Source organism: Aristolochia californica, unplaced genomic scaffold, assembly GCF_029961685.1.
Source record: "Aristolochia californica isolate CCGP_79_NKW_82.1479 unplaced genomic scaffold, dmAriCali1.0.hap1 SCAF_4, whole genome shotgun sequence".
Lineage (NCBI taxonomy): Eukaryota > Viridiplantae > Streptophyta > Magnoliopsida > Piperales > Aristolochiaceae > Aristolochia > Aristolochia californica.
In genome coordinates, this window is record NW_027182103.1 from 7774846 (window position 1) to 7801533 (window position 26688).

A 26688-nucleotide genomic window follows, 5' to 3' on the forward strand; every position below is an offset into this window, starting at 1 on the left:
GGCATGGGGTTTGTCAACTTGTTCTAGTCATGTAGATGACTAGGGAATTATCCAGATGACTTTGGCGCTGCTCTTCAAACCCTTTTTTTTTTTTGTCTCTCTTGCTCTCTCGATCTCTTTCGTCTCTCATCACTTCTTTCTCTTCAAATTTTTTCTTCAGTCTCTTTGTAGCCATCTCTGTTCTCTTTGCTCGATCTCTTTCATCTCTCGTAACTTCTTTCTCTTTGAATTATTTCTTCAGTCTCTCTGTAGCCATCTCTGTTCTCTTTGCTCCCTCTCACTTCTCCCTTCTCTCTCTGACTCCTTCTACCTTCTCCCTCTTGTTGTGGACGTCCTCTCGGTCTTCCTCTCTCTCCCTCGCACTCGCTTTCCCTTTCGGCCTCCCACTCGCTTCTCCCTCATTCCTATCCCTCTCGGCCTCCCTCTCTTCTCCCTCTCGGTTTCCCACTTCTTTCTCTTTGTCGTTACTCTCTTTCTCCCCAAAATTTCTTCCGATTTTGTTCGATTTCCCCCAATTTGATTTCAATTTTTGACATTTTGGCGTCAATTTCTTTTATTATGCTTTGATTCGGCTTCGATTTTCCTCAAATTTCAGAAGGTAAGCCTAAACTCTATTTTTTTATTAATTTAATGATGTATTTGATTTAATTTTAGTTTCTGTGCGTAATTTGGGGATTTAGGGTTAGGGTTTATGGAATTTATGGTTCAATTTCGTCTTTATAGGGCTTAAATTTTGGGATTAGGGTTAGGGTTAGTGTATTTAGGGTTTAATGCTTGGTATTTAAGGGTTTAGGGTTTAAAAAAATAGGGTTCTCAGTTTTGGGGTTTAGGGTTTAGGGTATTTTTAGGGTTTAGGGTTTATTTTTGGGGTTTAGGGTTTAGGGTTTAAAAAAATAGGGTTTTTGGCTTTGGAGTGATAGGGTTTGGGGTGTTTATTGTTTAGGGTTCATATGGAGATCTACAAGGGGTGTTTGATGAATTTGGACATGTTTTTCCATTGTTTAGTGCATCTGCAAAGGAAATAGTTGATTAATTTTGGAATGTTTTAGAATGTTGTTGAAATTTTTTTGAAATACTATGGAATGATTTTGCCATGTGGTGAGGAGATTTGCATGTTATAAATATCCACCACATGGTTTTTTCTTTTTTGTGGTTTTTTTTTCTGTGACGCGTAATGGTTATCCTATAAAGTTTTTTCCATGAGGACCATCTCGGATTTAGATTATAAATGGTTTTAAGAAGACAACCTAGTCCTTGATCATATGATATTTGGACCTTCGAAGAAGATAGCAAAATGTTTGATCTCTTGGTCGAGCAAGTCAATATAGGGAACTAGTTGCCCAATGGGGTTTGGAAGCATGAAGTAAATATGGAATGTGTCAATAAGTGCAATGAAGACGTAGTCAATAAAAAAATTGTTGAGCAATTCAAGAATCGAACAAGATTATGGAAGAAAGCATACCAAACGGTAACGGGTTGTCTCAAGACTAGTGGGTTCGGTTGGGAAGCAACTACACAACGAGTTATTATATGTCATTTTGTAGGGCAAGACTACATAAAGGTCTATAAATTATGATGTACTGTAAAATATTTTGTATTTTTTCCCCATTACTAGAACTTTATTCCAAGTCGACTAAATGATGTTTTATTCTTGTAGGAGCATAGAGATGCTGAAAAATATAAACAACAAGGCTGCCCCCTTTATGACAAATTGGCTTTGGTAGTGGGAAACTCAATAGCCATGGGGACAACTAGTATAACTTCTGTAGATCTAGGCGATGAACTCTTCCATGAGTCGGATCCTATCCAGATGGACGAGGCCGAGGATGTCGATGTAGTTAGGGAAACTGCATCGCAATTCATTAGCGGAAATTATTCGACAGCTAAGCAATCTTGAAGAAGTGCGTCATCTTCAAGTCGTCATAGAAAGAGAAGCGAATTGCCCATTGATGGCAGTAGTAAATTCATTGATGTAGTTTACCGTATCACTCAATCATTGAATAGTGTTACGAAGCCTAACGAAAGCGGTGTCGAAAAAGATTGTGTCAATGCGCTCAGGGAAATCCCGGACCTGTCGGATGACATGAAGCATGATACTTCTGAATGGTTGGATACGCCAAGTAAGAAGGCCATGTTTACGATGGTGACAATGGAAGAGCGGGTCGGATGGCTTAAATATTGTACAAGAAAATATTTGTAATGCATTTTAAGTACAATATTTTCTTTGGGAAGATTGTTATGTATTAATGACTATGTTTGAATTATAAAGTTACAAGACTTATCAGTATATTATTTTTATTTTATATGATTGTTGTGTTAATATATTATGTGGATGAATATGGTGGATGAGTATGGACGTGGTTAATTAAAGATTTTCATGGCTATGAATATGATTGTTGAGTATGGATGAATAAGTTATAATTGAAGATTGATGTTGATTTTTGTTTATGACTTTTAGGAAGATTAAATTTGTAGATTTCTATGGCTATTATAACAGACGAAGAAAGGGCCACAACTTTTGTTGGATTGACATGTATTATTGTCTTCATATGAAGATACTATCTATGACATTGTGATAGATGTGTACCACATTCTCGTGGGATTAATGGTCCGTTGTATTTGCAAAAGGCACTAGACAAATTGCCTGTTAAATATCAAAAAGTTTAAAGGATGAATCAAATTGTATTTCGCAAATTGGCAAAAATACTTGATAGCAGAGGGTTTTTATCAACCACAAAGCCTATCTCAGTGGAAGAACAACTTGCCTATTTTCTCCTAACTGTTGATCAACAACAATCCTATAGTGTCACAACAGAGATGCTTGTTAGATCGAACTGGACCATAAGTAGGTATTTCAACAAGGTGTTGGATGTTATTCTCAAAATTCACTCTGATTACATCAAATGGCCTTCAAAACGCACACACTCGAAGATTTTAAACAATTTAATGACTGCAAGGTAACATCACTTGCCCTCTAACTAAACAAATTTAGATTATTGTACAAAGTTGGTCAATATTAATTGAAATTATATAATTAGGATTGTATTGGGGCTATTGATGGAACTCATATTAAAGCAAACATCCCACTTGAAGAACAACAAAGGTTTTGGAACAAAAAGGGTTATCTCTCACAAAATGTGATGACAACATGTACATTTGACATGCAATTCACTTATGTACTTGCCGAATGGGAGGGATCAACAACTTATTCTCGTTTACTGAATGACGCATTGACTTGCCGAGATAGACTATTTGTACCTAAAGGTAAATAATATATTTTTATGCAGTAAACTTTTTTCTATTTTATATTCATTTATTTTATATAGAATATAATTTCTATTGTAGGTAAATATTATCTAGTCGATGTTGGTTATGCAAATCTTCATGAATTTTTGGCTCCATATCAAGGAACTCGATATCATCTGCAAGAATTTGGAGATAATATTCATAGAAATGAAAAAGAATTATTCAATCGAAGAAACTCATCTTTGCGGAATACTATTGAGAGAACTTTTGGTGCTTTAAAATCTCAATTTCAAATGTTGAAAGGCGCTCCTCCGTTTTCTTTTAAGATGAAGACAAAAATTATAATTACTTGTTACATATTACACAATTATATACGTGGAGAGAATTACAATGATATATTTGAATTGGAAGATGATGATTCGGATGACGAGTTCGATGGAGGAGGTGATGGGGTCCAATTAGGAGCAACAGATGATATAGACATTGATGATAGCGATGGTATTGTGGAAGAGGATACCCAATCAACAAGCTTTCGGAGGCAGCTTGCATTAGAAACCACAAGTGCCGCGCAATTTTGAGATGAAATAACGACTTGTATGTGGAATGATAAATGAGTATTGCATCTTATTGCTTTTGAACATGTGTTGTTCTTATGTACTAAACTTGTAATTTGATGATTTTAGTACTAAAGGTATGAACTCATTATTAGAATAATCTCTCTTAGGTTATTAATGAAATTGTATATTTATTTATGTATTATTTTTATTAAATTTTATTACTACATTAAAGTAGATATTTAAATATGGTAAATAAAATATAGTTAAAATATGCATTTGATCAATTAATTATTTTAAAATTTGTGTAAATATATTATTAAGTAATACCACATAAAAAATCCATCTTCTATTATTAATAAAATAATTCTTTATTTATTCATTATATTTATTTTTTAATTATTTTATTATATTAGTGATTTAATAGTGGTAATTAAGATATTGTTAAATCAAGCATTTGATCAATTATTTTGGTTTAACTAACCCATTTTTTATTTAATAATATCAATGGTTTTAAATTTAATGAAAACATATTATTAATTAATAATACGTACAAATATATAGTGCGTTAAAGTTATGATTAGATCAATTTTCCTATTAAATTATTCCTTTTTATGTTAAAGTATATCATATGTTATTAATAAATTAATAATTGAACTTATTGCATTCGTTTATGTTATTTATAGCGTTATTTACTTATTTTTTTATAATTAATCATGTGTGTATTTCATTGGCTCACGTAATTACTGTATTAATATACTATAAAATTTAATAGTAAATAATATAATATCTAATTCAATAAATGATTATATTAATATATTTTAATTATACATTAAATTACTTATTCGTGTAGTAATAATGCGTGTTTTACCTAATTTGGGGTTTAAGGATTATGTTTTAATTAAGTATACTGTTAGGGTTTAGGAATTCTCTTGTTTTTTATATTTTTCTCATGTTGGGGCACTAACATTAGAAACTGTTTTCCAGTGCACATAATATCGTTCACACTAACACCAAGTTTGAAGATGAAGTTCATGTATAAGAATGAAATAAATTTGAATCAGGAGATGAAGATGAACTTCAAATTTTTATTTTGTTGACTAAACCCCCTTAATATAAAAATTGTCGAGCCCAACTAGATGGGTCATCTGTGACTTTATAGGTGGAAAAAATGGAGTTAGACTATGCAGGGTTGAAGAGGCTCGACTTAGCTTTGGGGTGCCTATCTACTCTTGCCCACACGAGGCTTGTATGTGGGAGCTATTGTAGGTCCATTAGTTGGAGTCTGCTGTGGCAACAACTGCTGTATTTTAGCCACCGTTGGTATTTTGATGCCTTGAATTCTGTTTGAGTTGATTGAAGATACCTTATAGTCATTGAATGATGACATCAATTCCACTGGCCATAACAATTTCAATTTGAGAATTGAGTACCCTGTGTGTTATGGCTGGAAATTGATATACATGGATGACCAAAAGATTTTCATGAGGATGTGTTATTCTTAGGAATAGAAAAACTCCTAACCTGAACTCTAGTAGTTTCCTTTCTTTTGTATCGGTTGTTGACCTAAGTTGACTCATCCCTGAATTTTGAAGATAAAAAAACTTGAGATATGTGAGCTAACAACCTTGCAATTCATAGTATTTCAAATACCTTTCCTTCAAGTAACTCAATTATAAGGTTTATGAGGAACAATTGACAAATATGATGGAAGATCTTGAGCTTGAACGAAGAGTTAGTCACATTGTAGAAGCACCATGGAGAAAAATGAGATCTAAAGACCTAGTGTTTAGGTAAATGAGAAAATTCTTAAGAACTCTATCTATGTAAAGGTGTTAGCCATCTGGTTTCCAAACTTAGGCATGAATTTGTTTATAGAGCTTATGATATGCAAAATAATTCCTAAACCGTGTTTTCCAAGCTTATACAAATGTTTTAGAACCTTTTATTCACTAATTTTTAGCCTTAATTATACAATTACTTTTATTTTTAAACATTGCAAATTAACATAATCAATCTGCTTAGTCGATCATGCATTGGCAATAAGTTTCCAACATATAGACTTGATTGATCAACCCTTGGGGACATGAATGAGAATGTGGGCAAACCAAGTTATAAAGCTTGATCGACCAACCCCTTGGGTATGATCGATCAACTAGGATTTACTAGTTGAACCTCTAAAGCATGATGGATCAACTAGTGCTAGAAGATTGGTGACACTCTAGGCGTGGCTCTCTCTCCCTTAAAGGTGTAAGTTTTCTATTTATCTTTTGTATTTTCACTTTCAAATAAAGGGGTTTTTCTATAGCCGTAAGTGTAGAAAGGAAATTGCCCACTAGAGCTAGGATCTACTAGTATTCAATTCTTTCAGAGAGATTTGGGTTGTGTAATGGGGTATTACACTTGGCTTAAAGAGAGACAAAATATCTTTACTTGTAATTTCAGCTAATAGAGCGTATTAGTAAATTTCTTTCCAGAAAAGGGTTCTAGGGTAGTGATGACCACTACGGGAACATGAAAAAAAAAATTGGCCTCCTCATGGTGTGTGCGTTTTCCTCATGGTGAGAGAAAGTGAGACTCAAAGAGGGATGAGAAAACAAAAGAGGAGTCGGAAGATGGACCGAAGCCCACACAACTAAGGAAGACTTACATACCAAGAGATGGGGAAGATGGGCTCAAGGCCCACAAATCAAGGAGAAGGCATATAAGCCCATATAGTGAAGGCCCATAACCTCTTTTTCCTCGTGTTTTTTCCCACTGAGTCTCTCTTTTTTTCTCCGTGAGCTAAATCTATGGAGTCCTGAAAATCAACATGGTATCATTTTCAGGACTCGTAGTATGGTTTTTTAGAATTTATATCTTTCAGGACTCGTAGTATGATTTTTTAGAATTTATATCTTGCTGTCTCGTTTGATCATTCAAAATTTTAGAGGTGACTTGAAGAAACAATTTTGCAAGAGAAGAGGAGAGTTTTTTGGAAGATCACAATCTCTATTATTCTCCTCTTCGGCCATTTTGCGCTGGCATCATCCTCAATCTTGCCGAAAATACTCTACGACAACAGTCTTGCTAAATCCACTCCAAAATAAAGAGCCAAAGAATTTGCATTTCTTCTCACTTCAGAGGTCTGGAAGATTATCCCACTGGCATCTTCACTCAGGAGGTTCGGCAACAAACCAATAAGTGCTCTACCATGTGAACAGGTCCGCGATTTTTGTCGTCATTCCGAGTTATTGAATCTGATTTATCTGCCGAAGATCTTCTGTTCGCTGGATTATTTCCTCCACCAACAATTTTGGAAAATAACCATCCACAAATCATATGCTCGTTGGTTTATTTCCTTTGGCAAAACCTTCGGTAAATAACCATGATTTATTATCTTCGGGAAATAACCGGTTGGCATCCAAAAATATCGCCAAAGACGATGACACTATTGCGGTGTTTTGAATCTCTTTCAAGGCGTCGACAATAGGAGTTTAATCTTCCTGGTTCATCGCCAGCTTCGTTGCTGCTATTATTTCTGTTTGATCTTCTGCTCGCTGGTTTAGATTTGACTCTTCTCTTGACTCAGAGACTGGTTTTTGAATTTAATCTGCCGATTAATGTATCCCGACTGGCTGTTCGGGGAAGAAGATACTATTTCGGAATTAAAATCATGCCCAACTTTGGAGGCTGATTGATTTTAATCGAGCGATGGTTCTGTCGGAGTCTCAAACCGGACTCTGCCGAGTCGACTTGGACCTGAGTGTTTCTGTCCCGACCGGGTTAACTCGAGCTCTATCTTGGGTTAACTGGTTGTTGTTTTGTCGAGTTAACCTTGGTCAACTGGTTGTTGTTCTGTCGAGTTAACCTGGGTCAACTCAAACCTAGTCAACTTGGTCTGAGTCAATTCGAGTCTGGGTCAACCTGACTCAGCTTACTTGTTTTCCGCCTTGGTTATAAGTGTCAGGGTTTTGAGTTCTATACCTATATCTTTTGTGACTTGGCAATATTGGTCTAATATTTAACTCGACTTGATTTGGTCCTCTGCCTCCGATTGGATTATTATTTTGAGGTATTGGCAGTTCATTACTTGGTTCCAGCATTATATTTGGTGCAACTTCCTTATTTAGTGATGGACTTGCAACAAATTATTTTATGGGTCCTTGGATTTTCATTATTTAGTATGTGTTATTTGGCCTAGGCCCATTTCAGCTGCTATTATTGTGTCTCTTTGGATGAGACATTATTATTGAACGACTTCTCAGTTGCTGACTGTTATCAGCATTGGTTATTCTGATGAAGAAAAAAGCACATGGTGGTCCTAGAATATTATCTTCTAGGTGATTACCTGTTACTCCCCTTAATTGGCATTTATTACTCTTACCATTTGAGAGTCGGTGTCCTTTGGAGGGATATAGTGATGGTGGAGTTTTATTACACTTCTGAGGAATGTTTATAGACCTACTACCTATAGAAGATAGGAGTGTGCCCAATATCCAGTATGAGTTATTTGACTGGAGTATGTAACAATGTCTTATGGGTAGGAGTGATTTTACTCTCATTAATATTATGCCAGCTCGGACTCTTGGAAGAGACCACCAACTTGAAGTTGGAAGATAAGGAGGATTGTCATTTTATACGGGAAGATCTTATACACCATTTGCAGCAAGTTGGTCGTTCAAGATGTTCTCTCACCCCAAACTTGAGTGGGAGTGTTGGAAAATGAGCCCAAACCCACATGACCTAGGAAGGCCCACACATCCAAGAGATGTGGAAGATGGGTCCAAGGTCTACAGATCAAGGAGAAGGCCCATAGGCCCATATAGTGATGACGGGATGGTAAATAAAGAATCATCTCATAGAGATGACATTGATGTAATTAATTTAAGTTCTAGGGGTATTATTGTAATATTATAGTTTTATCAATCTATAAATTGAGCTTCAGGGGGAGGGTTAGGACATAAGTCCATAACCTCTTCTTCCTCTTGTTTTCTCCCAATGAGTCCCTCTCTCTTTTTCTTCGTGAGCTAAATCCATGGAGTCCTGAAAATCAATAACAACCTAATGAGAGGATGTAAACTCTAATATATGAAAGAAAAGGAGGACCATAGACTTTACACATAATTACATCATTATGCCACTTTCTCACTTAATTATTTATATTGCCATTATTTTCTTTAAAACTCCCTCTCGAGCTAGTGAGAAAACATCAAAGATCCCCTTGAAACATGTTTCTCAAAGGGGCTTTGCACCGATCACTCTTTTAAAAATTTATGCTAGTTGATTCTTGGATGGGATATACTATATGGATATCACAGTAGCTTGTAATTTTTCTTGAACGAAGTAACAATCTATCTTGATGTGTTTTGTTCTTTCTTGAAACACTGGGTTGGTTGCAATGTGAATGACTTTTTGATTATCACAATAAAGCTACATAGGTTTAGTTACTTGGAACCCCAAGTGTAGTCATAAAGGTTTTAAGCCATAATAACTCACTTACTACATGTGCCATAGACTTGTATTCTACTTCTACACGATCTCACAACCATAATCTGTTTCTTGTTTCTCCATGTTATAAGATTTCCACCAACTGTTGTACAATAACCAGAGGTAGATTTTCTATCGTCTGGAGAACCTACCCAGGGTACATTTGCAAAACCTTCTGTTTCAATGTGTCCATGCTCTTGAATAATAACCATTGACCTATCTTCCATAGATGGTGTAAATGTTAAAAAATTACAAGCACCAAGAGGCATCCCTACCGAAATGGTGTTCCTTCTCTAGGTGGCATGGTGAAGCAAGAGAATCACCAATGACATCAATTAATTCTGCTAAAGTTGTTGTTATGTTATTGGAGTGTTTGATCAGAGGCTTATTTTCTATGACATGATCAAAGGTAAAAATGAAAAACTTATCAAACTTTTCTTTCGTTTATTGTCTATTCTTTGAAGTGATTGAAATTATTTATATATTTATTGTTTGTTTTTTGTAGTTTGTCTGGTGAGAAGCTCGCTTGTTTGTCATGTCGATAGTAGGGGTTCGCAAGTACATTGATTAACTCCAAAAATTTAAGGTACTAGGAGGGAGAAAACATAAATGTTCTCATTTATTTATCCCTTGTTTATTTGTGATCTTCCCTTGATTTATGTCTAGTAGGCATGTTGTACTATTTAATAGCTGATAATCTTGATAGAGGTACTTGAGCATGTAATGATGATCTTCCCTTCATTTTTTTTTCTTGTTTTTTCTTCATTTCATTTTTTTGGTCTTTCCCTTGACCTCTATTTCCATTTAGTCTTCCCATCTATTCAACATTTTTATCTAATAAAGAGAATTTATAAACTATTGGTTCTGCTTTTGTTTTATAAAAACTCCTCTTTGCGATTCTTTTATTTGGTATTGTCATTCTGTAGATGATACCTATGGGAATAATTCAGGATTTGCCGATGGCCACTCCTAAAAACCACATTTCTGTTTGTTGGATGTTTGTGTGTATGCAATTTAGTTTCTTGTAAGCACAAAGAATTGGATGGACTATAGGCAGTTGGGGTAGGAGTGCAAGATTATTCTTGTCACTTTTGTATGGATTGTCTTTGTAGTTTTGGCTTTTGCCATGTTAGGTGCACTTGCTTGACAGGTCACACAACTCAATAAAATTTTATTTTTTGTTGGGAGAGGAGATCGCACTAGGTAGTCTTGCCAGAGTTCTCCTCTTTTGTAGTGTCTTGTATCTGGAATGGCTGATGATCCTGGGGGGGTTTCTTTTTTTTTTTTTATCATTTGTATCTTCAAAAGATGGTGTAAATTTTAATGAATTATAAGTGGTAGGAAGTGTCCCTGCTGAAATGGTGTTCCTTCCCTAGGTGGTATTGTGAAGCCAGAGAATTACTAATGACATCAGTTAATTCTGCTGAAGTCGTGGTTTAGTTATTGGAGTGTTTGATCAGAGGCTGATTTGATATGGCATGATCACAGGTAAAATTGAAGAGTTTTTCTAATTTTTCTTTTGTTTATTATGTATTCTTTGATGTGATTAAAATTCTTTATTTTATTATTATTTATTTTTTGTAGTTTGTTCGGTTGAAAGCTTACTTTTTATCATGTCAATAGTGCCTGGATAAATGGGTCTTTTTGGGTCATGTATTTATGGATATTGGAAAGCAAACTCTCTTTCCTCAACAGGCGTTGATACATTTCTAGGAAGGCCTGGTTTTGGAGGTATTATTTTGAGGGGATTATAAAAGCTATGGAACAAGACTGCATGTCAAGTATACATGCATTCCTTTTTATTGCTGGTGAAGATCCCTGAACCCTAATACATTTACTTCACATCAGTTGTGAGTTATAACGTCCCAATGAGTAATATTGCCTTCCAATTTCAAGACGTATCAAAACAAAACATGGCTGCAGTGAAAACTTTAAAGGGTTTTGTCTCAAGTATATTTAGTTGTTTCAACACTTGCACTTAAACTTCAACATAGCTTTATCCGTTGGGATGAACACTTGCTTCTGATTGTTTCATATTTATACTTGAATAGGTTTTAAGTATAAATTAAAATTAGATGTTTCGAAATTAGATATTTCAAAAGTTTTTAATAAAGGTTTTAACTGTTGCTTGTTGTTTAAATATTTGTTAACTATTAACTTGTATGAGTGTGTGGAAGAAAAACACAATCTTGTTTACCTTTTAGTTTCCTTGATTTTTAGGATAACAAAATATTAGTTTTGCAATTGATCTTCACAAATAAGCATTTCATATGTTCATCCTTCAAGCGGCTTAAAGACATATCTAAAGAAGTGGCACTTTTAAATCCAATTAAGACCAAGTTTATTGAGCATGAAAATGAATAAATACACTTGGAGAATAAACTTAGGAGGATAATGCAAAAGTTGAAGATTAGTGATTTTTAGTTTAGAACTCTAGAATTCTAGCTAATGTAAAGATCAATTAGAACCAAAATTATAGAAATTATCTCAAGTGTGAATAACAGACAAAAGAGTATTTAGATTGCTTAATTTTTATTAGATTTTTGGGTTAACCTCATTCTTGCACAATAGGGTGAAAAGGGGAAACCCATCCTAATGTGAAGTGTGCGGGTTGGGTCCCACTCTCTTACCATTCCTATCTCGATCCCACTCTCTACCATTCCTATCCTGATAAAAGATGAAGTTAAGGTCACAAACCACCAACAAAAGTATGCATGATTAGAGCTGAAAATAAAAAACTTATCCAACTTTTTTTTGTTTATTTGGTATTGCCATTTATCCCTTTTTTTTTTGTGATCTTCCATTGATTTATGTATAGTTGGCATGTTAAACTGTTTAATAGCTGATAATCCGGGTAGAGGTACTTGAGCATCCAAAGATATGAAAAAAAATGATAAAAAAATTATTTTTTGTTTCCTTTTTGGTATTTCCCATCACCTTTATCTTCATTTGGTCTACCCATCAATTCAACATTCTTATCTAATAAAGAGAATTTTATAGACTAGAGGTTCATTTTTTTTTTAATAAAAAAATCCTCTTTGTGATTCTTTTATTTAGTATTGTCATTTTGTAGGTGGTACCTATGGGAATAATTCAGGTTTTGTCGGTGGCCACTCCTACAACCTATTTTCTGTTTGTTAGATGTCTATGTATATGCAATTTAGTTTCTTTTACACACAAAGAACTGGGATTTAGTATAAGCAGTTGAGGGAAGGAGTGCAAAATTATCGTTGTAACTTTTGTATGGGTTATCTTTGTAATTCTGGCATTTGCCATGTCAGGTGCGCTTGCTTGGCAGGTCAAACAACTCAATAAAATTTTACTTTTTTTGTGAGAGGAGATCACATGAGACAGTCTCGCCCGGGTTCTCCTCTCATGTAGTGTCTTGTGTCTAGAATGGCTAATATCCAGGGGAAGTTTTATTTTTATTTTTATTGTATATTCCAAAGATGGTGTAAATTTTAAACAATTACAAGCAGCAGGAAGCATCTCTGCCGAAATGGTGTCCCTTCTCTAAGTAGCATTGTGAAGCAAGAGAATCACCAATGTGATCAGTTAATTATACTGAAGTGGACATGCTGCTATTGAAGTATTTGATCACAACCTCACTTGCTATGACATGATTAAAGGTCAAACCAAAACTTATCAAACATTTTTTTTGCTTATTATGTATTCTTTGATGTGATAGAAATAATTTATTTATTTATTTATTTTTAAAGATTTTCCAATTAAAAGTTTGCTTGTTTGTTATGTTGATAATGGGGGTCCGCAACTACATTGATTAGCTTATGCAATTTAAGGTACTAAGAGGAAGAAAAGATAAATGTTCTTATTTATTTATCCCTTGTATGTTTGCAATCTTCCATTGATTGATGTCTAATAGGCATTTTGTACTGTTTGATAGTTGATAATCTTGATAGAGGTACTTGAGTATTCAAATATATGAAGAAGAGTGATAAAATTTATTTATTTTTGTTTATTCTTCATTTCCTCTTTTTGGTCCTTCCCCTAACCTTTATTAATAAAAAGAATTTTATAGACTTTTTGGTCTTTTTTTATTTTATTTTATAAAAACTCCTCTATGTGATTCTTTTATTTGGTATTGTCATTATGTAGGATGTACGTATGGGAATAATTCAGGATTTGTCGGTGGCCACTCCTACAACCACATTTCAATTTGTTAGATATTTGTGTGTATGCAATTTAGTTTCTTGCACGCACAAAGAATTGGGATTGAGTATAAAAAGTTGGGGACACGAGTGCAAAATTATTGTTGTAATTTTTGTATGGATTATCTTTGTAATTCTGGCCTTTGCCATGTCAAGTGCGCTTGCTTGGCAGGTCAAACAGCTCAAAAAAAATTTATTTTTGTTGTGAGAGGAGATCGCACGAAGCAGTCCCTCCCGGGTTCTCCCCTCGTGTAGTGTCTTGTGTCTGGAATGGTTGATGTCCTGGGGAGGTTTTTTTTTTTTTTTTTTTTTCATTTGTATCTTCCTTAGATGGCGTAGATGGTAAAGAATTATAAGCAGCTGGAAGCGTCTTTGCCGAAATGGTCTCCTTCCCATGGTCACATGGTGAACCTAGTTACCAATGACATCATCTAATTCTACTGAAGTGGATGTTTTGTTGTTGGAGTGTTTAATAAGAGAATCATTTGCTATGACTAATCAAAGGTAAAACATAAAAACTTATCAAACTTTTCTTTTAGTAATTATGTATTTTTTTATGTGATAGAAATTATTTATTTATTTTGTTTCTTAAAGCTTGCTTGTTTGTTTTGTCGATAGTGGGGGTCCGCAAGTACATTGCTATGCTCCTGCAGTTTAAGGTTCTAAGAGGAAGAAAATAAAAATGTTCTCATTTATTTATCCATTTCTTGTTTGTGAACTTCCATTGATTTATGTATAGTGGGCATGTTAAGCAGTTTAATAGCTAATAATCCACGTAGAGGTACATGAGCATCCAAAGATATGAAAAAAACATGATAATTTTTTTTGTATATTCTTCTCTTCCTTTTTGGTATTTTTCTGACATTTATTTTCATTTTGTCTACCCATCTATTCAACATTTTTTTCTAATCAAGAGAATTTTATAGACTACAGGTTAACCTTTTTTCTTATTTTTTTTTTATAAAAACTCTTCTTTGTGATTCTTTTATTTGGTATTGTCATTCCGTAGGTGGTACCTATGGGAATAATTCAAGATTTGCCGGTTGCCACTCCTACAACCACTTTTCTATTTGTTAGATGTCTATGTATGCAATTTAGTTTCTTATACGCACAAAGAATTGGGATTGACTATAAGCAGTTGGCGGAAGGAGTTCAAAATTATCGTTGTCACTTTTTTATGGATTATCTTGGTAATGTTGGCATAACAGGTCAAAGAACTCAATAAAATTTTAGTTTTGTTGTGAGAGGACATCTTTCGAGGTAGTCACGCTTGGGTTCTCCTCTCATGTAGTGTCTTGTGTCTAGAATGGCTGATGTCCTTGGGAAATTTCATTTTTTTTTTCAATTGTATCTTCCATAGATGGTGTAAATTTTAAACAATTAGAAGCAGCACGAAGTATCTCAGCCGAAATGGTGTCTATTCCCTAGGTGGCATGGTGAAGCAAGAGAATCACCAATGACATCAATTAATTATACTGAAGTGGAGGTTCTGCTATTGGAGTATTTGATCAGAGACTCACTTGCTATGACATGATCAAAGGTAAAATTGAAAAGCTTATGAAACATTTTTTTGTTTATCATTATTCTTTGATGTGATAGAAATAATTTTTTTTCTTTTTATAGATTTTTCAGTTGAAAGTTTGCTTGTTTGTCATGTCGATAGTGGGGGTCCGCAACTACATTGATCCCTTGTATGTTTGTGATCTTCCATTGATTTATGTCTAATAGTCATTTTTTACTGTTTAATAGTTGATAATATTGATAGAGGTACTTGAGTATTCAAATATATGAAGAAGAGTGATAAAAAAATTGTTTTTTCTTTTTTCTTCATTTCCTTTTTTTGGACTTTCCTCTGACCTTTATCTTCACTTGGTATTCCCATATATTCAACATTTTTCTAATAAAAAGAATTTTATAGACTATAGTTCATTTTTTTATTTTTATAAAAACTCCTCTATGTGATTCTTTTATTTGGTATTCTCATTATGTAGGAAGTTCCTATGGGAATAATTCAGGATTTGCCGGTGGCCACTCCTACAACCACTTCAGTTTGTTAGATATTTGTGTGTATGCAATTTAGTTTCTTGCAGGCACAAAGAATTGGGATTGAGTATAATTAGTTGGGGGAACGAGTGAAAAATTATCGTTGTAATTTTTGTCTGGATTATCTTTGTAATTCTGGCATTTGCCATGTCAGATGTGGTTGCTTGGCAAGTCAAACAACTCAATAAAATGTTATTTTTGTTGTGAGAGGAGATCTGAGAGGATATCGCACGAGGTAGTCCCGCCCGGGTTCTCCTCTCATGTAGTGTCTTGTGTCTGGAATGGCTGATGTCTTGGGGAGGTTTCTTTTTTTTTATTTGTATCTTCCTCAGATGGTGTAGATGGTAAAGAGTTATAAGCAGCAAGAAGCGTCTTTGCCGAAATGGTCTCCCTTCCCTTGGTCACACGCTGAACCTAGAGAATCACCAATGACAACAGCTAATTCTACTGAAGTGGACTTTCTGTTGTTGGAGTGTTTAATCAAAGGATCATTTGCAAGGACATGATCAAAGGTAAAACTGAAAAACTCATCAAACTTTTTTTAGTTATTATGTATTTTTAATGTGATAGAAATTATTTATTTATTTAGTTTCTTCAAGCTTGCTTGTTTGTCATGTCGATAGTGGGGGTCCCCAAGTACATTGCCATGCTCTTGCATTTTTAGGTTCTAATAGGAAGAAAGCAAAAATGTTCTTATTTATTTATCCATTGCTTGTTTGTGATCTTCCATTGATTTATGTATAGTGGGCATGTTAAGACGTCTAATAGCTAATAATCCTCATAGAGGCACTTGAGCATCCAAATATATTGATAAAAAAAATTTTAATTGTTTTTTGCATGTTCTTCTTTTCCTTTTTGGTATTTTCCTGACCTTTATTTTCATCTGGTCTTCCCATCTATTCAACTTTTTTTCAAATAAAGAGAATTTTATAGACTACCGGTTAATCTTTTTTCTTATTTTTTATATATAAAAACTCCTCTTTGAGATTCTTTTATTTGGTATTGTCATTCTGTAGGTGGTACCTATTGGAATAATTCAGGATTTGTCGGTTGCCACTCCTACAACCACTTTTCTATTTGTTAGATGTCTGAGTGTATGCAATTTAGTTTCTTTTATGCAAAAAGAAATGGGATTGAGTATAGGCAGTTGGGGGAAGGAGTGCAACATTTTCGTTGTCACTTTTGTATAGATTATCTTTGTAATTTTGGCTTTGCCATATCAGGTGCGCTTGTTTGGCAGTCAAACAACTCAATAAAATTTGTTGCTAGAGGAGATCACACGAGGCAGTCTCGCTCGGGTTCTCCTCTCATGTAGTGTCTTGTGTCCGAAATTGCAGATGTCGTGGGGAATTTTATTTTATTTTCAATTGTATCTTCCATAGATGGTGTGAATTGTAAACAATTAGAAGCATTAGGAAGCATCTCTGCCAAAATGGTGTACATTCCCTAGGTTGCATGGTGAAGCAAGAGAATCACCAATGACATCAATTAATTATACTGAAGTGGAGGTTCTACTATTGGAGTATTTGATCAGAGGTTCACTTACTAAGACATGATCAAAGGTAAAACCGAAAAAGTTATCAAACATTTTTTTGTTTATTATGTATTCTTTGATGTGATAGAAATAATTTATTTAGTTATTTTTTTTCTTGTTATGGATTTTCCTGTTGAAAGTTTGCTTGTTTGTCATGTCGATAGTGGGGGTCCGCAACTACATTGATTCGCCCAAGCAGTTTAATGTACTAAGAGGAAGAAAACATAAATGTTCTTGTTTATTTATCCCTTGTATGTTTGTGATCTTCCATTGATTTATGTCTAATAGGAATTTTGTACTATTTAATAGAGTATAATCTTGATAGAGGTACATGAGTATTCAAATATATGAAAAAGAATGACAAAAAAAATTGTTTTTTGTTTTTTCTTTGTTTCCTTTTTATGGTCTTTTTCCTGACCTTTATTTTCATTTGGTCTTCCCATCTCTTTAACTTTTTTTTTTCTGATAAAAAGAATTTTATAGACTATAGTCCATCTTTTTTTTTTTTTTTTAAATTTCTCTCTGTCATTCTTTTATTTCGTATTGTCATTATGCAGAAGATACCTATGGGAATAATCTAAGATTTTTCAGTGGCCACTCCTACAACCACATTTCCGTTTGTTAGATATCTATGTGTATGCAATTTAGTTTCTTGCACGCACAAACAATTGGGATTGAGTATAAGCAATTGGGGGGAACAAGTGCAAAATATCTTTGTCTTTTTTATATGGAATATTTTTTTAATTCTGGCCTTTTCCATGTCAAGGGGGTTTGCTCAGCAGGTCAAACAACACAATAAAATTTTATTTTTGTTGTGAGAGGCGATCGCATGAGGCAGTCTTGCTCGGGTTCTCCTCTCATGTAGTGTCTTGTGTCTAGAATGATTGTTGTCCTGGGTAAATTTCTTTTTTTTTCAATTGTATTTTCTATAGATGGTGTAAATTGTAAACAATTAGAACCAGCAGGAAGCATCTCTACCGAAATGGTGTCCCTTCCCTTGGTTGCATGGTGAACCTAGAGAATCCCAAATGACATCAGTTAATTCTATTGAAGTGGACGTTCTGTTTTTGGAGTGTTCAATCAGAGGATCATTTGCTATGACATGATCAAAGGTAAAACCAAAAAACTTGATAAAATTTTCTTTTAGTTATTATGTATTTTTTTTATGTGATAGAAATTATTTATTTATTTTGTTTCTTAAAGCTTTCTTGTTTGTCATGTCGATAGTGGGGTTCCGCAAGTACATTGCTATGCTCTTGCAGTTTAAGGTTCAAAGAGGAAGAAAACAAAAATATTCTTATTTATATATCCTTTGTTTGATTGTGATCTTCCATTGATTTATGTATAGTAGGCATGTTAAACTGTTTAATAGATGATAATCCTGGTAGAGGTACTTGAGCATACAAAGATATAAAAAAATGATTTTTTTTTTGTTCTTCGTTTCCATTTTGGTATTTCCCTTGAACTTTATTTTAATTTGGTCTTCCCATTTATTAAAACATTTTTATCTAATAAAGATAATTTTATAGATTACATCTTCATCCTTTTTTTTATATAAGAATAGTTGATTCTTTTATTTGGTATTGTCATTTTGTACGTGGTACCTACGGGAATAATTTAGGATTTTTAGGTGGTTACTCCAACCACTTTTTCTGTTTGTTAGATGTATGTGTGTATGCAATTTAGTTACTTTACAGAAATAATTGGGATTGAGTAAAATGCAGTTGGGGGAAGGAGTGCAAAATTATCACTGTCACTTTTGTATGGATTACCTTTGTAATTTTGGCCTTTGCCATGTTAGGTGCGCTTGTTTGGCAGGTCAAACAACTCAATAATTTTTTATTTTTTTTGTGAGAGGAGATTGGAGGACTCGCCTGGGTTCTCCTCTCATGTAGTGTCTTGTGTTCGGAATGGTTGATGTCCTGGGGAAGTTTCTTTTTTATTTTTTCAATTGTATCTTCCATAGATGGTATAAATTGTAAACAATTAGAAGCAACAGGAAGCATCTCAGCCGGAATGGTGTCCGTTCCCTAGGTGGCATGGTGAAGCAAGAGAATCACCAATGGCATCAATTAATTATACTGAAGTGAAGGTTCTCCTATTGGAGTATTTTATCAGAGACTCACTTGCTATGACATTATCAAAGGTAAAATTGATAAATTATCAATCATTTTTTTACTTTATTATGTATTCTTTGATGTGATAGAAATAATTTATTAATTTATTTTTTTCTTTTTATAGATTTTCCTGTTGAAAGTTTGCTTGTTTGTCATGTCGATAGTGGGGCTCCGCAACTAAATTGATTAGCTCATGTGGTTTAAGGTACTAAGAGGAAGAAAACATAAATGTTCTTATTTATTTATGCCTTGTTTGTTTGTGATCTTCCATTGATTTATGTCAAATAGGCATTTTGTATTGTTTAATAGCTGATAATCCTGATAGAGGTTTTTGAGTATTCAAATATGTGAAAAAGCGTGATAAAAAAATTGTTTTATATTTTTTCTTTGTTTCCTTGTTTTGGTCTTTCTCCTGACCTTTATTTTCATTTGGTCTTCCCAACCATTTAACGTTTTTATCTAATAAAAAGAATTTTATAGACTATAGCCATCTTTTTTTTTTTTTTTTTATAAAATTCCTCTTTGTGATTCTTTTATTTGGTATTGTCATTATGTAGAAGGTACCTATGGGAGTAATTCAGGATTTGCCAGTGGCCACTCCAACAACCACATTTCTGTTTGTTAGATATTTGCATGTATGCAATTTAGTTTCTTGCACGCACAAAGAATTGGAATTAAGTGTATGCAGTTGGGGGAAGGAGTGCAAAATTATGGTTCTCAATTTTGTATGAATTATCTTTGTAATTTTGGCCTTTGCCATGTCAGGTGCGCTTGCTTGGCAGGACAAACAACTCAATAAAATTTTATTTTTGTGGTGAGAGGAGATCGCATGAGGTTGTCTTGCCTGAGTTCTCCTCTCTTGCTGTGTCTTGTGTCCGGAATTGTTGATGTCTTGGGGATGTTTCTCTTTTTTTTTTCAATTGTATCTTCCTTAGAAGGTGTAAATGGTAAATAATTATAAGTAGCAAGAAGCGTCTTTGCCCAAATGGTGTCCCTTCCCTTGGACACATGGTGAAACTAGAGAATCACCAATGACATCAATTAATTCTACTGAAGTGGACGTTCTGTTATTGGAGTATTTAATCAAAGGATCATTTGCTACGACATAATCAAAGGTATAACTGAAAAATTTACAAAACTTTTCTTTTAGTTATTATGTATTTTTTTATGTGATTGAAATTATTTATTTATTTTGTTTCTTAAAGCTTGCTTGGTTGTCATGTCGATAGTGGGGGTCCGCAAGTACATTGCTACGCTCATGCAGTTTAAGGCTCTAAGAGTAAGAAAACAAAAATGTTTTTATTTATTTATCCCTTGTTTTTTTGTGATCTTCCATTGATTTATGTAAAGTAGGCATGTTATATAATTTACTGGCTTATAATCTTGGTAGAGGTACGTGAGCATCTAAAGATATGAAAAAAATGATAAAAAGCTTTGTTTTTTGTTTTTTCTTTGTTTCCTTTTCGGTATTTCCCCTAACCTTTATTTTTAATGGGTCTTCCCATCTATTCAACATTTTTATCTAATAAAAATAATTTTATAGACAACAAGTTCATCTTTTTATTTATTTATTGAAACTCCTCTGGTGATTCTTTTATTTGGTATTGTCATTCTGTAGGGGGTACCTATGGGAATAATTCAGGATTTGCAGTTGGCCACTCCTACAACCACTTTTCTGTTTGTTAGATGTTTGTGTGTACGTAATTTAGTTTCTTTTACGCACAAAGAATTGGGATTGAGTATAAGCAGTTGGGGGAAGGAGTGCAAAATTATCACTATCTCTTTTGTATGGATTATCTTTGTAATTTATGCATTTGCCATGTCAGGTGCGCTTGCTTGGTAGGTCAAACAACTCAATAAAATTTTATTTTTGTTGTGAGAGGAGATTGGGTTCTCCTCTCATGTAGTCTTGTGTCTGGAATGGTTGATGTCTTGGGGAAGTTTCTTTTTTGTACTGTTTTATAGTCAATAATCCTGATAGAAGTATTTTAGTATTCAAATATATGAAAAAGAGTGATAATTTTTTTTTATATTTTTTCTTCGTTTCCTTCTTTTGGTCTTTCCCTTGACCTTTATTTTCGTTTGGACTTCCCATCTATTTAACGTTTTTATCTAATAAAAATAATTTTATAAACTGTAGTCCATCTTTTTTTATTTTTTTTTATAAAAACTTCTCATTGTGTTTCTTTTATTTGGTATTGTCGTTATGTAGGAGGTACCTATAGGAATAATTCAGGATTTTCCGGTGGCCACTCCAACAACCACATTGTTGTTTGTTAGATATCTGTGTGTATGCAATTTAGTTTTTTGCACGCACAAAGAATTGGGATCAAGTATAAGCAATTGGGGGAAGGAGTGCAAAATTATCGTTGTCATTTTTGTATGGATTATCTTTGCAATTCTAGCCTTTGCCACGTCAGGTGTGCTCGCTTGGACGGTCAAGTAACTCAATAAAATTTTATTTTTGTTGTGAGAAGAGATCGCACGAGGCAATCTCGCCCTGGTTCGCTTCTCATGTAGTGTCTTGTGTCCGGAATGGCTGATGTCCTGGGTAAGTTTTTTTTTTTTTCAATTGTATCTTCCATAGATGGTGTAAATTGTAAACAATTAGAAGCAGCAAGAAGCTTCTCTACCGAAATGGTGTCCCTTCCCATGGTTGCATGGTGAACCTAGAGAATCACCAATGACATTAACTAATTCTACTGAAGTGGATGTTCTGTTATTGGAGTGTTTAATCAGAGGATCATTTGCTATGACATGATCAAAGATAAAACCAAAAAACTTATCAAACTTTTCTTTTAGTTATTGTGTATTTTTTTATGTGATAGAAATTATTTATTTATTTTGTTTCTTAAAACTTGCTTGTTTGTCATATCGATAGTGGGGGTATGCAAGTACATTGCTATGCCTCTACAGTTTAAGGTTCAAATAGGAAGAAAACGAAAATGTTCTTGTTTATTTGTCCCTTGTTTGTTTGTGATCTTCCATTAATTTACGTATAGTAGGCATTTTAAACTGTTTAATAGCTGATAATCTTGGTGTAGGTACTTGAGCATACAAAGATATCAAAACAAAAAATAAAAAAATGTTTTTTGTTTGTTCTTCGTTTCCTTTTTGGTATTTCCCTTGACCGTTATTTTCATTTGGTCTTCCCATTTATTAAACATTTTTATCTAATAAAGAGAATTTTATAGACTACATGTTCATTCTGTTTTTTCTTTTTCTTTTTTATAAAAACTCCTCTTTGTGATTCTTTTATTTGGTATTGTCATTCTGTAGGTGGTACTTATAGGAATAATTCAGGATTTGCTCTCCTACAACCACTTTTCTATTTGTTAGACGTATGTGTATATGCAACTTAGTTTCTTTTACACAGAAAGAATTGGGATTGAGTATAAGCAGTTGGGGGAAGGAGTGCAAAATTATCGTTGTCACTTTTGTATGGATTATCTTTGTAATTCTGGCCTTTTTCATGTCAGGTGTGCATGCTTGGCAGGTCAAACAACTCAATAAAATTTTATTTTTGTTGTGACAGGAGATTGCACGAGGCAGTCTTACCCAGGTTCTGCTCTCATGTAGTCTTGTGTCTGGAATGGTTGATGTCTTGGGGAAGTTTCTGTTTTTTTCTTTTCAATTGTATCTTCCATAGATGGTGTAAATTGTAAACAATTAGAAGCAACAGGAGGCATCTCTAGGGAAATGGTGTCCCTTCCCTTGGTGGCATGGCAAATCAAGTGAATCACCAATGACATCAGTTAATTATACTGAAGTGGAGGTTCTGTTATTGGAGTATTTGGTCAGAGGCTCACTTGCTATGACATTATCAAAGGTAAATCCCAAAAAATTATTAAACATTTATTTATTTATTAAGTATACTTTGATGTGATTGAAATAATTTATTTATTTATTTTGTTTCTTTTTATAGATTTTCCAGTTGATAGTTTTCTTGTTTGTGATGTCGATAGTGGGGGTCCGAAACTACATTGATTAGCTCAGGCAGTTTAAGGTACTATGAGGAAGAAAACATAAATGTTCTTATTTACTTATCCCTTGTTTGTTTGTGATCTTCCAATGATTTATGTCTAATAGGCATTTTGTACTGTTTAATAGCTGATAATCCTGATAGAGGTATTTGAGTATATAAATATATGAAAAAAAGTGATAAAAATTGTTTTATATTTTTTCTTCATTTCGTTTTTTTTGGTCTTTCCCTTTACCTTTATTTTCATTTGGTCTTCCCATCTATTTAATGTTTTTATCTAATAAAAAGAATTTTATAGACTATAGTCCTTTCTTTTTTATTTTTTTATAAAATTCCTCATTGTGATTCTTTTATTTGGTATTGTCATTATGTAAGAGGTACCTATGGGAGTAAATCAGGATTTTTTGGTGGCCACTCCAACAACCACATTTTTGTTTGTTAGATATCTGTGTGTATGCAATTTAGTTTCTTACATGCACAAAGAATTGGGATTGAGTATAAGCAGTTGGGGGAAGGCGTGCAAAATTATCTTCTTTATTTTTGTATGGATTATCTTTGTAATTTTGGCATTTGCCATGTCAGGTGCACTTGCTTGGCAGGTCAAACAACTCAATAAGATTTTATTTTTTTCATGAAAGGAGATCATACGAGGCAGTCTCGCCTGGGTTCTCCTCTCATGTAGTGTCAAGTGTCCAGAATGGCCAATGTCTTGGGGAAGTTTTTTTTTTTTTCAATTGTATCTTCCATAGATGGTGTAAATTGTAAAAAATTAGAAGCAACAGGAAGCATCTCTACCGAAATGGTGTCCCTTCCCTTAGTTGACGTAATTTGTTTAAATTCCTCGGGGATTATTGTAATATTGTAATTCTATTAATCTATAAATTGAGCTTCAGTGGAAGGCTTCTTCCTCCTGTTTTCTCCCAATTGGTCTCTCTCTCCTTTTCTCCATGAGTTAAATCCATGGTACCATTCTTTTTAAAATAATAACACAAATAACCAACTTTTCAATTATGACTAATCAACTCCAAATGTGTATAGTCAAAGGTGACATGTACGCTTTGACCACTAATGTGGTACCACATCATCACTCCACATCAACACCCAAAAAGGACAACAATACTTCACCCATTATGTCACTCGAAAGCCCCGTCATCCTCTATGTAGGGATGAGAAGTCATCATGTTACGATATCTTGGAAAGTATATTAGGTATAATTTATGTTAATGCGTGTTGTATATTGTATTATGTTCATAGGGTAATTAGATAGGGCTTAATGGGCTGGGTGGGATCGTGGTGGGCCCGGGGGCTGATATGTAATATTTGGTCTTGACATAAGTATAAATAAGAAATGAAGCAAGGGAAGGAGCCATTGCTTTCCCGTCCACAAACCTTTCGTCTTCCTTCTCCTCATCGTCTTCTTCGCCGAGAAGCAAGCTCTCTGTCGGGACTGTGCCGTCAGTCCCCGGAGATCGTGGTGGTTCCGTCCACCACTATCGGAGCTTAAAGCTCTCCGTGCGGGAGGCGCCGTAAGACTTGCGGAGAGGTGGTAAGTCCCCGAGAAGACCAGTTCGTGAACACTGGTCTCGGCTGATTTGTCAGCCCTTTTTCTTGATGAAGACCTCTGTTAACATGGTATCAGAACTTGGTGGGAGCGTTTTGAGTAAGCCATCTCCGTCAGATGCATCCTTGCCGACGAGTTCCCGTCCGAAGACTCAGAGATCGGCCGGAGGTCAGGAGAGGTCGGAAACTTCCGTCCGAGCTCAGAGGAGTGGTCGGAAACCGCCGACCGAGCTCAGAGGAGCGAGACTACGCATCCTTGCTACCGGGTTTTCGTCCGAAGACTTCCTGTCCGACGAGCTGTTGTCCGACGACTCAGAGGTCGGCCGGAGCTCAGGCGAGGTCGGAAGCCACCGACCGAGCTCAGAGTTCAGTCCTCGCCGGGAAGGTGAACGGTCAGGTGATTTTAATTTACGTAAGGTATGGAATGATTTATATGCATAAGTGGTTTTTGGAAATTCTGAGATTGTGGGGACAGAACTGGAAATTCTGAGATTGTGGGGACAGAAATGGAATTTCCGAAATCGTGGGGGCAGATCTGGAATTTTTGGCAGGTATAGGGGCTAATCTGGAAGTTTTTGCTGGTCATGTCAATGGACATATTAGATTTCTCTCCTATTCGATTCACGGGTAAGAACTATAGTGCCTGGGCATTTCAGTTTTGACTATTTGTCATGGGAAAAAATTTATGGGGTTATATTGATGCGTGTGATTCGGCACCTCGCAAAGCTGAAGCATTGTCAAAGTGGACCACCATGGATGCTAGAGTCATGACCTGGATACTTGGATCCATCGAGCCTCATCTTGTCCTTAATCTGAGGCCCTACAAAACTGTCGCGGAAATGTAAAATTACCTCCACAAAGTTTATCTTAAAAAAAACACGGCCCGACGATTTCAAGTCGGCAAATTTCATGCAAGGAAGCAATTCTATTGGAAAATATTTCTCTGGGTTTCAAAATATGTGGGCTGACTATATTGATATTATTTATGAGTGCGTCCCAATTGCTGCTCTCTCGACAGTGCAAGCCATACACGAAACCAGTAAGAGGGATCAATTCTTGATGAAGCTTCGTCTAGAATTTGAGATTGCTTGGTCACATTTGATGAATCGTCATCCAATGCCGTCTCTGGATGCCTGTTTGAGTGAACTCCTTAGGAAGGAGTAGCTTGTTATGCACGCAGTAATATTATTATTTTAATAGTTTTTTTAATTTACTTTATTTTATTTCAGGTAAAGAATTAATAGGTCATAGTGGTATTTTTGGAATATTTTATTTATAAGGGTATTTTTGTAATATTTTATCTTAAACCTTATAAGGGTGAACCTATTTAAGGGGTAAAAGTAACGAGATAAACAAGCATTGATACCAATAGAAGGTCACATCAAAGGGCTAAAGGCACATACAGAAGCAGAGGCAGAAACCAATAGAAGACTCGCTTAAATCATGCAAAAGTTGTATCTAATCCTAAGTATGAACTAGAAACTCCGTAGAATGGAAAGGGTAACGGCAGTGATGGACGCGGCGCAAAAGTCCCCCGCATGGACCCTTCCCATGGCAAGCAACAAACCTTATGGGATGAAAAACGTCTCCCATAACAGGTGACGCAAAAATTTCCAGAGTCATCCTGGGCATGGAATGACACGGCGGGGACTCAGAAATTCCGAAATCGAAAGGGTATTCAACACAACCTTCGTCCAAAAATCCTTCTTTGCGTTCAACTTCGAGAAACCCTTTCTCACGGGACGTAATGAAAATCCAAACAGGAGAAATTCCGAAATCGTCGGCATTGGAAATCTTTGAGCAGGGATGTCATGCTCAAAAATCCCGAGCAGGGCAATGGGACCCAGAAATTCCGAAATTGAACCACTTATGCTCACGGCTAGCAAATTTTCAGGCGACTGTTCCGACCAGGACACAAGCGGCGAAGTCCCTTCTGTTCGCCATCGGAGAAAGAGGAGACTCTGTCGGCTCCATCGGACAAAATTCCGGTGGGATTTGGCTTTCAGACAACAGC